Genomic DNA, 13,696 nt, shown 5'->3' with positions numbered 1-13,696 from the left:
TCTAAAAATTGAGCTAAAGCAACTCAAATGGTGTGAGCACAACAATGCTTTATGTAAAAGTGGTAATCCCACTTGTGCTTAAAGATGAGTATGACCTATGATGAAATGTTCTCATTTGACTCCTAAGTCAATATACTCATATATAGATGACCTAGTCATCGCCAATTGCTTGATAGATGCTAGAGTGTTTGTGCATGCTTTGTCACATATTTCTTTTGCCATATTATTGTGTGAGAATGTTGAATGCATATTTTCTCATTCGAGGACATCCATTTGTTGCTTTGATTGTTTGTCTTTTTCTCTTTTGCCGAATGGATGGACAAGAATGCCTAAGAACTCCCTCTAGCTATCTATGATTTCCTCGTCTCAAACTCTATTCATGCTACATCACAAAGTTTGATCAAGTCAGATTCGAACCACTCTGTGTGAGGAGCACTCGGAGTCCCCGATTCGTCATAGACTTAAACTTTCAAAACCTCTTTGTGCATTTCGGTCTGACCGACATCCTTTTTCGGTCCTACCGAGATCACTTAGTTGATCTAGGTTTTCAATCTCGGTGCAACCGATTAGAACCATTTGGTCACACCGAGTTGCAGTAACTGCCTGCAGTTTTGCATCTCGGTGCCACCGAGTTGTTCCACTCGGTCACACCGACAGGGTCAGGTTATATATATTGACGGGTCAAGTTTTGGAAATTTTTCCGAAACCCTTCATTCGCGTGTAACCTGCTCTGCCTCTTCGGGTCTCCGAATCGTCCTCTCGCCGTCAGCGACCTCTTGGCAGTGGTCTCCGCCGCCGTCAACGGCAATCTGCCCCGCCGTTGCCGCCGTAGCGAACACTCGCCGTTCTAGGGTAAGTGTTCGACCCCTTGTGATGTCTTTTTCACTCTGGTTCCTAGCACAAGGACAATGCCATGTTTCTTGCCACAATTGAGATTGATCCATCCAGCTAAAACTTCCTTAGGTCTAGATTGATTCGAAAATTTTAGGGTTAGCTCTCCGCAGAACTCATCTCGGACCGACCGAAATGTAGAAATCGGTCTCACTGATTCGGCCTTGGCCATTGCACATGCGCTTTTTGGTCCAACCGAAACATGCAAATCGGTGTGACCGAGTTCAAGATTCTGTGAAACCCTAGCAATCTCGGTGCCACTGAACTATGACTCGGCCCAACCGAGTTCACTAGTTTAGGTTCCAAGTGTTGCTTCAGTATGACCGAGTTTTTCAATTCGGTAGCTCCGAGATCACTTTTGTAGAGAACTAAAACTAAGCTTTTTGACTCAATTGTTTTGCAAAACCTCTATACTTTGTGATGCTCATCTACTCTACCTCATCTACAACCTATTCATAGGGTCTGCTGATAGTTTGCCTGAAGATGTCTGATCAAAGTGACAGCCAGAACAAGTCTGAAGAGCAGGTTCAGTTGAGTGAGGGCACTAGTCCCTCCAGCAGCTATGATGAGGGCAGCAGAGCACACCTAGTAACTTTCCAAAAGCAGCTACTAGGACAAGGAAGAAGAAAACCTTAGATTCTGAAGATGAGGATTATGTGGCTGTTGACGATGAGGCCACTTCAAGGAAAAAGGTGCTGAAAAAGGAGTATGGCACAGCTGCTGCAAGTAAGCCTGGAATGAAGACAAAGGCTCTAGCAAGAAGAGTTCCAATGTCAAAAGCTGGAGCCTCCACTCAAGAAACAATGGAGTTCACTCTTGAACCCAAAGAAGGAGGTGAAGGCAAGAAGAGGAAATAAAGGGTCAAGAAGACCATTGCCAGAGTTATTGGGAAGCCATCAATGATGAGAGATGAAGAAGAAGAAGAAGAAGAAGAAGAGGATGTTGCACCAACACCCAAAGCTTAGAAGCTTATGGGAGATGCAATCAGGTCAGGGGCTGCTCCATCTAAGCCCAAGTCTGCTCCCAAAGCTCCAGCTCAAAAGTCTGCACCAAAGAGAAGCACTAGAAATATTCCAGCTGCAGAAAAGAACAAGGCCCCAGTGCCTCAAGTTGAAGAAGAAGATGATGAAGCCCAAGTGCTAAGGAAGCTCAAGCCCAAGATCCCTGACCACAATGATGCACATCCTATTGCAGAAAATATGAAGATCAGGAAGGATTCAGGACTGAGATTGTGGAGATAGTCTGATCCATATGCTGTCAGGAGGAGAACTGCTGTGGACTACAGGTTCCACACAAAGGAACAACAATACTTTTATGAGACTATCCTGCTTGACAATAAACCCATAGTGTGTGACATGAGATGGGTTGACTGGGAGTACATCAAGGAAAATGAAGATCACTATCCAAGAGTCTATGACAGCTTCAAGGCTTGTGGACTTGATACATTTGTTGCCCAGAAGCTCACCAAGTGGAATGATGAGCTCATCATGCAGTTTTACTCCACATCCCACTTCTATCCGGATGGAAGGATAGTTTGGATGTCTGAGGGTACTAGGTACCAATCCATAGTAGAAGAATGGGCCAAGCTGATTAATGCCCCTGGGGAACATGAAGATGACTTGGATGTTTATGCCGAAAGGAAGAAAGACCACAACACTATGGCACACATGTACAGAGAGATCCCAGATGATGCTTTAGAGACTCATAAGTTTGGATCTGTCCACTTCTTGTTGTTTGGTCTGCCTACCATCAACTGGATCCTAAGGCACACATTGCTACCTAAGTCAGGTGATCACAAGATGATCAGAGGACATGCTATCAATTTGCTACATTTGTTTAATGTACCTCAAAAGTTCAAAGTCATGAGTCTGATTGTAGAGACAATCAAAAGGGCAGCAGCTGATTAGAAGAGAAGTTGTGGGTATGCCCCACAAATTCAGGAGCTCATCAACTCCAAGATGGGCACAGGCAAATATTTATTGGATAAGGATCACCTGACCATATACCCTGAATTTGAAGACAACACAGTTGTGATGGATGAGAATGAACCATCATCAGTTCAAGCATAGGAGAAGAAAGCCAAAGCTAAAGCTGAGAAAGCTACAAGGATGCCAACTGTTGAAGAGGCATCTCAAGTGTTCTTGAAATCCAAGTAAGATCAGCTTGGATATCTGATCCAATCCACCTTGAGGATTGAGAAGGGCTTGGCCACCCTGACTCAAAACCAGGAGAGTTTGGAGAGGATCATTGAGCAGAAATTATATGATCTTGATGTCAAAGTAACTGAGATTCAGTCATCAGTTGAGCAACTTCAGGAGGAAGTGGAGGAGAAGAAGGGCAAGTCAACTACAGATGCTTTTGCTAGAGTGCCCCGAAGCCAGAGGTCTGCTGCAGTGCCAGTCACAGATACTAGAGCTATAGCATCAGCTACAGCTACAGCTCCAGTGCCACCTCCAGTAGCGACTCCACCAGCTCCAGCTACATCAACAGAAGCTTTCGTCCTTGGAGTCATCTCTACACCACCTCCTGAAGATCAAGCCTGAGAGACGTTTAGCACTATGCATTTTTGAACTTTTTGGTAACTTGTTGCCAAAGGGGGAGAAAAATGTATAGATCATAGGCTTCAAGAGAGAGTGTTGCTTTTTATCTCTCTTGTTTTTGGTTTGGTTGAACTTCTTGATTATGTGCTTGTGTGAGATACTTTATGTTCTTGTGAAATACTTGTTTGATCATGTGGTTGATCATATACTACCCTTAATGCTTGTTGGATGATATTATCTCTTACATCCTTAGATGATCATTCACTTGCTTGGTGATGAGTGCATGCTTTTAATTTCTATCATTTTGAGCGCTCCACCAAGATGTATGTGACATGGAAGAGTAACCCATGATCCTAATCGATTGTGCATTTGCATTCAAAAGCAAATTTTAAATAATGCACAAATTTAGGGGGAGCTCTTGCTTATCACATACTTTTCAAAGCGACAATGTACTTCAATCTTATTATCATTTGTCAGAGCTTTGATCTATATGTTGTCATCAATTACCAAAAAAGGGGACATTGAAAGTGCAACTATCCCTGGGTGGTTTTGGTAATTCCTAACAACATATAGCTCATTGAGCTAATGCTATTTCAAGATAAATATTTCAGGAAAGCTCAATGATTGGCATGGCATGGATTAGAAAAGTGGACCCCTCAAAATGCCAAGGACAAAAGGATTGGCTCAAGCTCAAAGCACAAGACTCTACATTTTTCATTTTAGTGATCCAAGATCACATTGAGTCCATAGGAAAAGCCAATACTATCAAGAGGGGGTGAGATGCTGCTTAATGAGGTTCTTTCTCAAAATGCTTAGTGATATGCTCCAAAGCCCTCAACTACTTTCTCATATCCACATATGTCCCAAACCAAAAGTTAAACTCGGCCCCACCGAAATTTTCTATCCGGCACCACCGAGTTCTCTTGACATAGCCACTACCAGAAACCCTAGTCTTTTCGGCCTCACCGATAGGGATCTCGGTCTCACCGAGATGGGATTGTAATCTCTCGGTTTCCCTTCGTAACGTTTCGGTCCAACCGAGATGAGTGATCGGTCCCACCGAGATTGCAATGCAAACTCTCTGTTTCCCTTTGTAACGTTTCGGTCCAACCAAGATGAGCGAATTGGTCCCACCGAGTTTGCCTGACCAACTCTCTGGTTAGTCTATTACCAAAATCGGTCCCACTGAGTTTGTGTAATCGGTCTCACCGAGATTACATTATGCCCTAACCCTAACGAAATCGGTCCCACTGAGTTGACGTGTCGGTCCCACCAAAAATCCTAACGTTCACATTTCGAACTAAATCGGTCTGACCGAGTTCTATGGATCGGTCCCACCGAATTTGGTGATTTGTGTGTAATTGTTAGATTTTTAGGAGGCTATATATACCCCTCCACCCACTCTTCATTCTTGGAGAGAGCCATCAGAACATGCCTACACTTCCAACATACATTTCCTGAGAGAGAACCACCTGCACTTGTGTTGAGGTCAAGATATTCCATTCCAACCACATAAATCTTGATCTCTAGCCTTCCCCAAGTTGCTTTCCACTCAAATCTTCTTTCCACCAAATCCAATCCTATGAGAGAGAGTTGAGTGTTGGGAGACTATCATTTGAAGCACAAGAGCAAGGAGTTCATCATCAACACACCATGTGTTACCTCTTGGAGAGTGGTGTCTCCTAGATTGGTTAGCTATCACTTGGGAGCCTCCGTCAAGATTGTGGAGTTGAACCAAGGAGTTTGTAAGGGCAAGGAGATCGCCTACTTCGTGAAGATCTACCCGAGTGAGGCAAGTCCTTCGTGGGCGACGACCATGGTGGGATAGACAAGGTTGCTTCTTCATGGACCCTTCGTGGGTGGAGCCCTCCGTGGACTCGCACAACCGTTACCCTTCGTGGGTTGAAGTCTCCATCAACGTGGATGTACGATAGCACCACCTATCGGAACCACGCCAAAAATCTCTGTGTCTACATTGAGTTTGCTCCCTTCAAACTCCTCCCTTTACCTTCATATGCAATTGTTTTACATTCCGCTGCTATACTCTTAGAATTGCATGTGTAGGTTGATTGCTTGACTTGTGCAAAGTTGCTAAAATCTGCCAAGAACTAAAATTGGGAAAAGGCTAGATTTTTATTTGGTCAAGTAGTCTAATCACCCCCCCCCCTAGACATACTTACGATCCTACAGCCGGCGGGACCGCCTGCTCACGCCTCCCACGGCTAGCTGTGCTGCCACGCACGCATCGTGGCCACATCGCACCCTAAAACTCCGTGCATCTTCTCTGGCTCTTGTCCGTTCTCGTCCGAGGCCTCACCATCGTCCTCCGCCTTGGTTCACTCACCACGGCACCGCCCTCCGGTGTTGTCAACATGGTCAACAATTGAGAGGAATAAGGAGATGAATGTACATGGTGAGGATGACAGTAGGGACCCAGCAGCGCACCTAGTTTTTTTCTGAGACGAAGAAGGGTATCAACTGGGTTGTGCGGGAGCTGTGGCCCGTCTAGCAGAGGCTTTTATTTCATATGTTTATCACATGACTAGCCCAGTTTTTTCCTTTCTGAAAATGGCTAGCCCAGCTATTTTGTTTTTTGCAGAATAACCAACGTAGGCCTACTTGCTTTTCTAGGCCCTGCTGGGCCGGAAATCTTTCAAGGCGAGGATGGATGCATTCGGGCTTGCCCAGAAAATGGGCTATAAGTAATAAGAAATGGGCTATGAGTAATAATAAATGTGTTGTAAAATAAAAAATACCCCAAACAGGCAATTAGTTCCAAAATACTTTTTTCTTTCGGATTTTGATATTTTAAATTTCCTTGTTTTTGTGCGGGTAAAAGTTCATTGGATTTAAATTAAGGCATGTTTAGTTTTTAAATTAATTTAAATCTGGCTAGAAATTTCGGGTTGTATGTTGTTTGGGATAGATTTGGAGGCTGGCTTGTGGGTCTACTAGGTTGACATGTACGAAAGGCTTTGTCAACTTAGTCCACAAACGATTCTAGTAGCAGTGACCGTGGGATGTTAATCCAACGGTCATGCTACTTCTTCAATATCTGATCTTCTTGCTCCGGCTGCCCAAACCAACGCCGGTGGGACTACCTGCTCCCGCCTCCCGTGGACGGCTGTGTTGCCGCACAGGCCGCACTACCCCAACCTACTCCATCGCTGGCTAGGCCATTCCTCCAGTTACACACACCTCCTATTATTTTTTGGCGACGGCAGCCGAACCAGTAAACCCTCGTACTCCTCACTGTGTGGGCAACCACTGCCGAGTCTTCCCCGGCTCCGTGTCGTTCCCTTCCTAGGCCTTGTCGTCGTCCACCGCTCCGGTGCTCTCGACACGGCGTGGTCAATGTGGTCAACGAACGACATCCATCAGAAGTGGATTGTACGTGGAGAGGCTGACAGCTGGGTCCACAGCCACACACAAGTAAATGCCTCCTTATTACGCACAAAATAATGATTCCTCCACCTGACACCTGGGACCCACCAGAAGGGCCTCTGTATTTCATGAAAAAAACGTTCCCCCGCTGACAGCTCAGACCCACCAACTACATCTTTGCACGGAAGGAAGTGCCTCGTTATTACGCACACAAAAAATGAATACTCCCCTTGCTAGCTGGGACCCACCATAGTGGGAGGCTGACTTGTGGGCCTACTAAGTTGACGCAGACGAAGGGCTTTGTCAACTTAGTCAATATGAACAATTCTAGCTCTAGTAACCCTACGATGTCCATCCAACGGTCGTAGTGCTTCTTCAACCTCTAGTCTTCTTGCTCCAGCCACCCAAACCAGCACCGGTCCTGTCGCCTGCTCCTGCCTCCCGTGGCCGGCTATGCTGCGGTGGAGGCCTTACCGCCTCTACTACTCCCACCGCTGGCTAGGCCATCCCTCTACTCACCCACACCCCATGTTATTCTGCGGCGACGGCAGCCTCGCAACGCAGCCGAACCAGTCAACCCTCGTACTCCTCTCTGTATGGGCATCCACTACCGCGTCTTCATAGGCTCCGCGCCGTGCCCTTCCTAGGCCTCACCGTCATCCACCGCCTTGGTGCTCCCAGCGCGGCGTGGTTAATGTGGTCAAGGAATGACTTCCATCGGAAGAGTACTGCACATGGATAGGCTGACAGCTGGGTCCACAGCCACAGCAAGGAAGTGCAACCTTATTACGCATAAAATAATAATTCCTCCACCTGACAGCAGGGACCCACCAGATGAGCCACCGTATTTCGTGAAAAAAGTGTTTCCCCCTGACTACTGGGACCCATCAGCTACATCTTCGCACGCAAGGAAGTGCGTCCATATTACGGGAAAAAATATGATTCTCCCCCTAACAGATGGGACCCACCATCTATATCTTTGCACGCAAGAAAGTGCCTCCTTATCCTCCCTGACAGTTGATACCCACCAGGTCGAAGCGTACGTAGCGTTGTCATTCTGGTCGCGAACATGTATGTACATACTGGTCGATCGGTCTGTCTACAGGCTGCAGCGATGAACCGTGGCTGAGTAAGGAAGGGCACGTGTAGTAGTAGAGGCGCGGACGTAGCATGTCATGCAGTCCCGTCAATATAGTGTACACATACCTATAGTCAGGATGCAATAAAGTAAAATACGGGCACGTACGTACATACGGGCGGGGTCTCGAATGCCTACTCGCGCATACATACTGCCAGGGATCGTGTACATGGAGAGGTAGCGGAGGGCAGCGACGGCGTCCTGTTCATCGGCAGCCAACCGGCTAGGTTGGAATGGAGAAACCGTGTCGTGTTCATTGGGAGGTAACGGAATGCATCGTGTTCATCGGGAGCCAACCGGCTTGGACGGAATAGCCGAAACGAGGCCTGGCGTACCGCAGAACGGAGGAAACGACTTTCTATTCGACCGCCTACGGTCAAAACGGGATCCTGTTCACCGGGAGGGGTCTGGCGTACCGCAAAACAGAGGAAACGAACTTCTCTTCGACCTCCTATGGTTGAAACGAGGTCCTATTGATCGGGAGGGGTGTGGCATACCGCAAAACAGAGGAAACAGACTTCTCTTCGACCACCCACCGTAACCAGGAACTCCCTGATATTTTCCTCGCCCTCGCTTCTACCACGGTTTTTTTCCATCATGGACGGCCCAAAGAATGTCATGCAGGTGCGTCTCCGGCCCTCCCAGGACGAAAAGCCCATTATATCTCATTTTTTGTCATAGAAGTAGGAGCCCACCACATCTATGATGATACTGGGTTTTGTCACAATTATCGTTATAGAAGTGTCATAAGCATGATAGAAAAAAAATCGTTCGGCCCAAAATGTCATGGATGTGTCTTTTTTTGTATTGGTAGCATGTGGAGGAGGGATATAGCGGTGGGCTGCCCACTGTTGCCTCTACCCAGCATTGTTGGAGTCCGCCTCCTTCATTGCCCACAGCAGCATGTCGATGGGCAGGATCCCCTTACGTGGGGTTCCATAGCGCTGGTCCATGCGCTGCTTCTCCTCAGTCGTCGCCTTATTCCTCACCTCCTCTGATGCATCCACGAGCCCTTCTGTGTTGTTGTATCTCATGGCAATCTACATGTAGTCGAGGAATAGGTCTTGGTCACCGCGAGCTGACTCAAGAAGCATGGCAACCCAGCCCTTGCCGACGGGGAAGGGGTTCAACCATGGGTCTCGCATAGAGAACGAACCAACCAGGAATGTAGGTAGGGGGATACTTGTGACCGGGATTTTGGAGAGGGAGATAGAATGAGCAGAGATTGAGTGAGTTGTTGGCCTACTTCAATGTTGGAGTAGTGACAGTGCGATGGAGTGTGACAGTGGGGAAGTAGTAGTGGGTTATGAGAAATGCTGGTAGTTGTGCTGCAGTTAATGGCTTTGTTGAAACTTGTGCTAAATCAGTGGAGTAGTTGATGGTCAAAGTATTTTAAAAATTGGAGTGACAAAAAAACTTGGAATTCTGCAAAAAAAAGTACAACAAAGTCCAAGCATTCAGAAATATTCGGAGAAATGCAGATATAGGGATTCAGGCATAAGTTTAGACTTAAATAGATTGTGGCATGGTCATCATACAGACAAGTTTACAAACTAAGCATCGTCATCACAGATTTCTTACAACAACCCAAACATAGAAACATAGATAGATAAATTGTTCAACATAAAAACAAGTTTCAACTAGATATAGAAGGGGAAGTGCAGCCACCTTGCATCGTCTTCATCATGGATGTTGCATCTCCTTTGCTGCATCCTTCACTGCATTCAGGAAGTTCAGACAATTTCAGACAACCTAACAATAATATTGTATAGCAGTTCAGACAGTTGCACATACATATCAAGATGAATAAGATTCAGATCAAGACAAAGCCACAACAATTATTTAAAACCATAATTTAGACAGAAACTACCGCATTGAACTAGTCATGTCTTCCTTTAGCTGTAGCCAGGATCTGAGTCCATCTCTTCTTGTTGCTTTGAATCGACTGAAGGATCCCTTGTCTCTGGCCCACCAAATGATTAGTTCATCTGTGATGTTGGTTCCTTCTGGGAACACCTTGTTGAACTTCTTGACGTCATTCTAGTTGTGTTCTGCCATAATCATGGCAGCAATCCTCCGATGTCGCTCATGTGCCTGTGCTCGATGGTTGGCCCTCCTTTTAGCCCTAGCAACCTCCTCTTGCTTATCAACTACCTCTCCTAACTGTGGATCCATCTGTGGCAAGAATATGGATCTAGTGGGTTTCTCGCGGCTAGGTTTTGGTCAATGGGGAATGAGGCACAGGGATCTAGTGGCTTTGTCTTATGTAGACAGTGTGGCAGGCTTGGGGGGTAAGATAGGTCCAACACAAAAGCCCACTATCAGGCCCATTCAAGCAGCTCAAGTACATGGCAAATTCGATAAGATGCAGACTAATTTAGACAGACTCATGCAGAAAAGTACATACATGTTCAAAACGAATTCAAACAGGTCCACAGAGAGAAGTTCTTCCTTACCACTGTGTCACTTCAATAGTTACCACTTGCATAGAAGTAACCCTTTAATTTGTTGTTTGCAAACCTCTTCCTTTTGGTACCAGCCAAAACATCTAAAGTTGCAGCAGCAGCTCTTGGTGCATTGAATCCCTTGTTTCTCCCTCCACCTGCAGACCTACCCCTTTTAGCTCTTGCAGTAGGGGCTGGTGCTGATGCGGCAGGAGCTGTGCTGGTGCTGATGCAGTTGGGCCTAGTGCTGGAGCAGATGAGCAGGTGAATCTGCATAAAACTGCCATGTTTTCTTGCACAAAAGGTCCAACTTCACAATCATTAGATTTATTAAACCATGTAAAAGGAAACATTGCTCTCATGCTTGGTAATTACCTGATGTTTGTTTTTCCTCATTTGAAGCTTAGGCCTAAGAGTCGTATTGCAACTTGTATACTTGTGTCCTTCCAACCCACAATTTCCATAGGTAATTGTCCCCATCCTACTGGTGTCTCTTGGGCCAGAAACTTCAAACTTCCCTTTCCTCCTTGTTGTCTATTTTCTGCCTGCCTTTTCTTTGAACACAGGAGGTTCAATGTCTGGAGTGTTTGTATGAGGCCATAAATTTGGACCAGGAACATGCTATATAATTTATGTGTATGTCTCTAAGTATAGTGGCTTCTTGAAAAACTCATTGACATAGTCCTCGGGATGCAGCTTTTGCTTTGTCATTACAGATATGCCATGACTGCAAGGTACACCAGTCATGTTCCATATCTTGCAGTCACATGTATACCTTTCCATGTCCACACAATACTGTTTTTCTTTGCTAGTAACTTGCCAAATTGTTGGACCAGCTCTGTCAGCTTCGCAATATTGGCATACTTCTTGTTCTCTTCTAAAATATCTGAGTAGTTAGGTGTGATTGTCCACCTGCTAATCTATAACTTCTCCCTAGTTTGTTGCCTCTTGATCATTTGCTTGGTCCTAATCCCTTCAAACATTGTCTTTATTGGTTTGGCCCTAACTTCTACCCCACCCCCTTTCCTGTCTGTATCGACCGGCAACAGTTGGGTCTCCCCATCTCTCCTCAACTTCCTCGGTCTTCGGCCCGAGTTGTATGAGGCTATCATCTTGTTGAAGACTTCACTAAGATTGTTCACAACTAAATATGTTTTGCATGTATGATCCATAGCAAACTAGCCCAAGTAGAGACCTCAATTTTTTGAGCCATTTCCAAGCTTCCTCAGACTGTGCTTTCAGCTCTGCCATCCCTAGTTCATGCCCATGTTTAGTGTAGGAGTAGCTAGCCTTGTCAATACACTTCTTTAGTTCCTGCCTCTAAACCCATCAGATTGAAAATTTGCATATATGTGCCTAAGACAATACCTTTGAGGTGAATCAGGGAATACCTCAATTATTACTACACTTGATCAGAATGAAATAATTCAAAAAAGTACTAAAACTAAAATGCTCAATGAAATTGTTCCCAACCTTTTGCCTGTCAGATATGATAGTGTATGTTCCAAATTTGTTGCCACTGCCAATGCAACATCTCAATTGAGTTAAAAACCAATTTTAACTGTCAGCATCTTCCTTGTCAACCACACCAAAAGCTATGGGATAAATGTTTTTGTTGTCATCCCCTCATGTGGCTGCAAGAATTTGTTGTCAAGTGGTTAACTTAATGAAGCATCCATCAAGACCTATAAATGGTCTGCAACCATTAAGGAAACCTTCCTCTGAAGTTGCTAAATAGTAGAACATATACTTGAATCTAGGAGTAGGTGTTGGATTATCTGGATCTTCAAATGTTGTTACTATACACCTGCTACCTGGGTTTGTGTCAAGAACTGCTTGAAGATAATCCCTGAGCCTCAAGTACTACTACTTGTGGTCACCTTGAACTACATCAACCTTCCTCCTTGTCCTATATGCCACACTTCTTGACACATCCACTAAAAACTTAGTCTTGGTCTTTTTAATTAACGCATCCACAAGAGATCTAATGTCTTCTCTCAATGTTGCATATACTAACCTTGACAACCACTTAGTAGTAACCTTTATGGACTATGCACATGCTCTACAAGTGTGCAACATATCACACTTCTTGATGCAAAAGGTTTTTTCATGAGCTAACTTAGAGGCACATATATAAAGATCACAACCCTGGGCTCTCTTCAAGCACCAAACAATAATCCTATCTGGGGCATTTATGTGATAATGATAATTTGTCAAAGTCCTAATGTGAAAATCCTAAGTGCATCTCTGAACTCATACATAGTGGTGAAGCACAAGCCCCTATAAAATTGCTCTACTGGTCTTGGAAGTTGTGATCATAACATATAATGTTTTTCAACTTATTATTCCTTCTCTTCCTACCACTTGGTAGTTTATAGGATCCTTCGGGCTCATCTTCTTCATCACTGATGCCATAATCACCAGGGAAACATTTTTCATCTGCTTCAAGGAACCAATCCGGTTTCTTCTTTTTCTCAACCTCATGGTGGAATCTACTGGTTGGACCAGGTTTTCTCACTACCTTGGGTTTCTATACCACTATTGTTTCTTGTTTTGTAGCTTCATCTTCAGAGGAATACTCTAATTGACCATCCACATCGTTCCCATCTGAATCTGATTGCGCATCATCAGAAAGAAATTCAGACACATCAGTGTCACCTTCAAAATGGTTAAGGTCAGCTTCTGTCTGCACCATGCTTTTCTTGAGCTCATCCTTTTTTCCATGCTTATATCCACCACATTAGTGCAACTTTGTTGAGTGTTAATGCAATGTTCAGCAAAATAACGATCTATATTTTCATCTGGATTACATGCCTCATGAGCTCCACTGCTCTTATGTTTAGAATTTTTTCATTATCAGAGTGGATCAACATCTGTTGCACATCATCTTCACAGCATATTTGATCTAAACCTTCAACAAATACATAGTACATATAATCATCAACCACAAAGCCCTCACTCCCAATAAGAGAAAGCGTTGTCAAATATGATATGTCTGGCTGGTACAGATTTCGAACCACGGAATCTCTGGCATTGAAATGGAACCAAATTGCCCACTTTGGGTCATCAATTCTGAAAAATTATTGAATGAATTACCTATATTTACTGAAATCTGGATAACTGAATCTAAGTATGCACAATATTGAGTTTCTGATAGATTGTTCTTTTCAGTTTCTTACCCAACAAAGTGTAAGTTTTTAACAATTTTCAAGGGCATCAATGTTATCATACATGATAGAAAGCTGAATCTAACTATGCAAAAAACTAGCCTAAATTTCCTCCAAATTGAAAATAATTGA

The sequence above is a fragment of the Triticum dicoccoides genome, chromosome 1A (genome assembly GCF_002162155.2).
Source record: "Triticum dicoccoides isolate Atlit2015 ecotype Zavitan chromosome 1A, WEW_v2.0, whole genome shotgun sequence".
NCBI lineage: Eukaryota > Viridiplantae > Streptophyta > Magnoliopsida > Poales > Poaceae > Triticum > Triticum dicoccoides.
The sequence above is the reverse complement of the archived record's forward strand: the minus strand, read 5'-3'. Positions refer to the sequence as shown.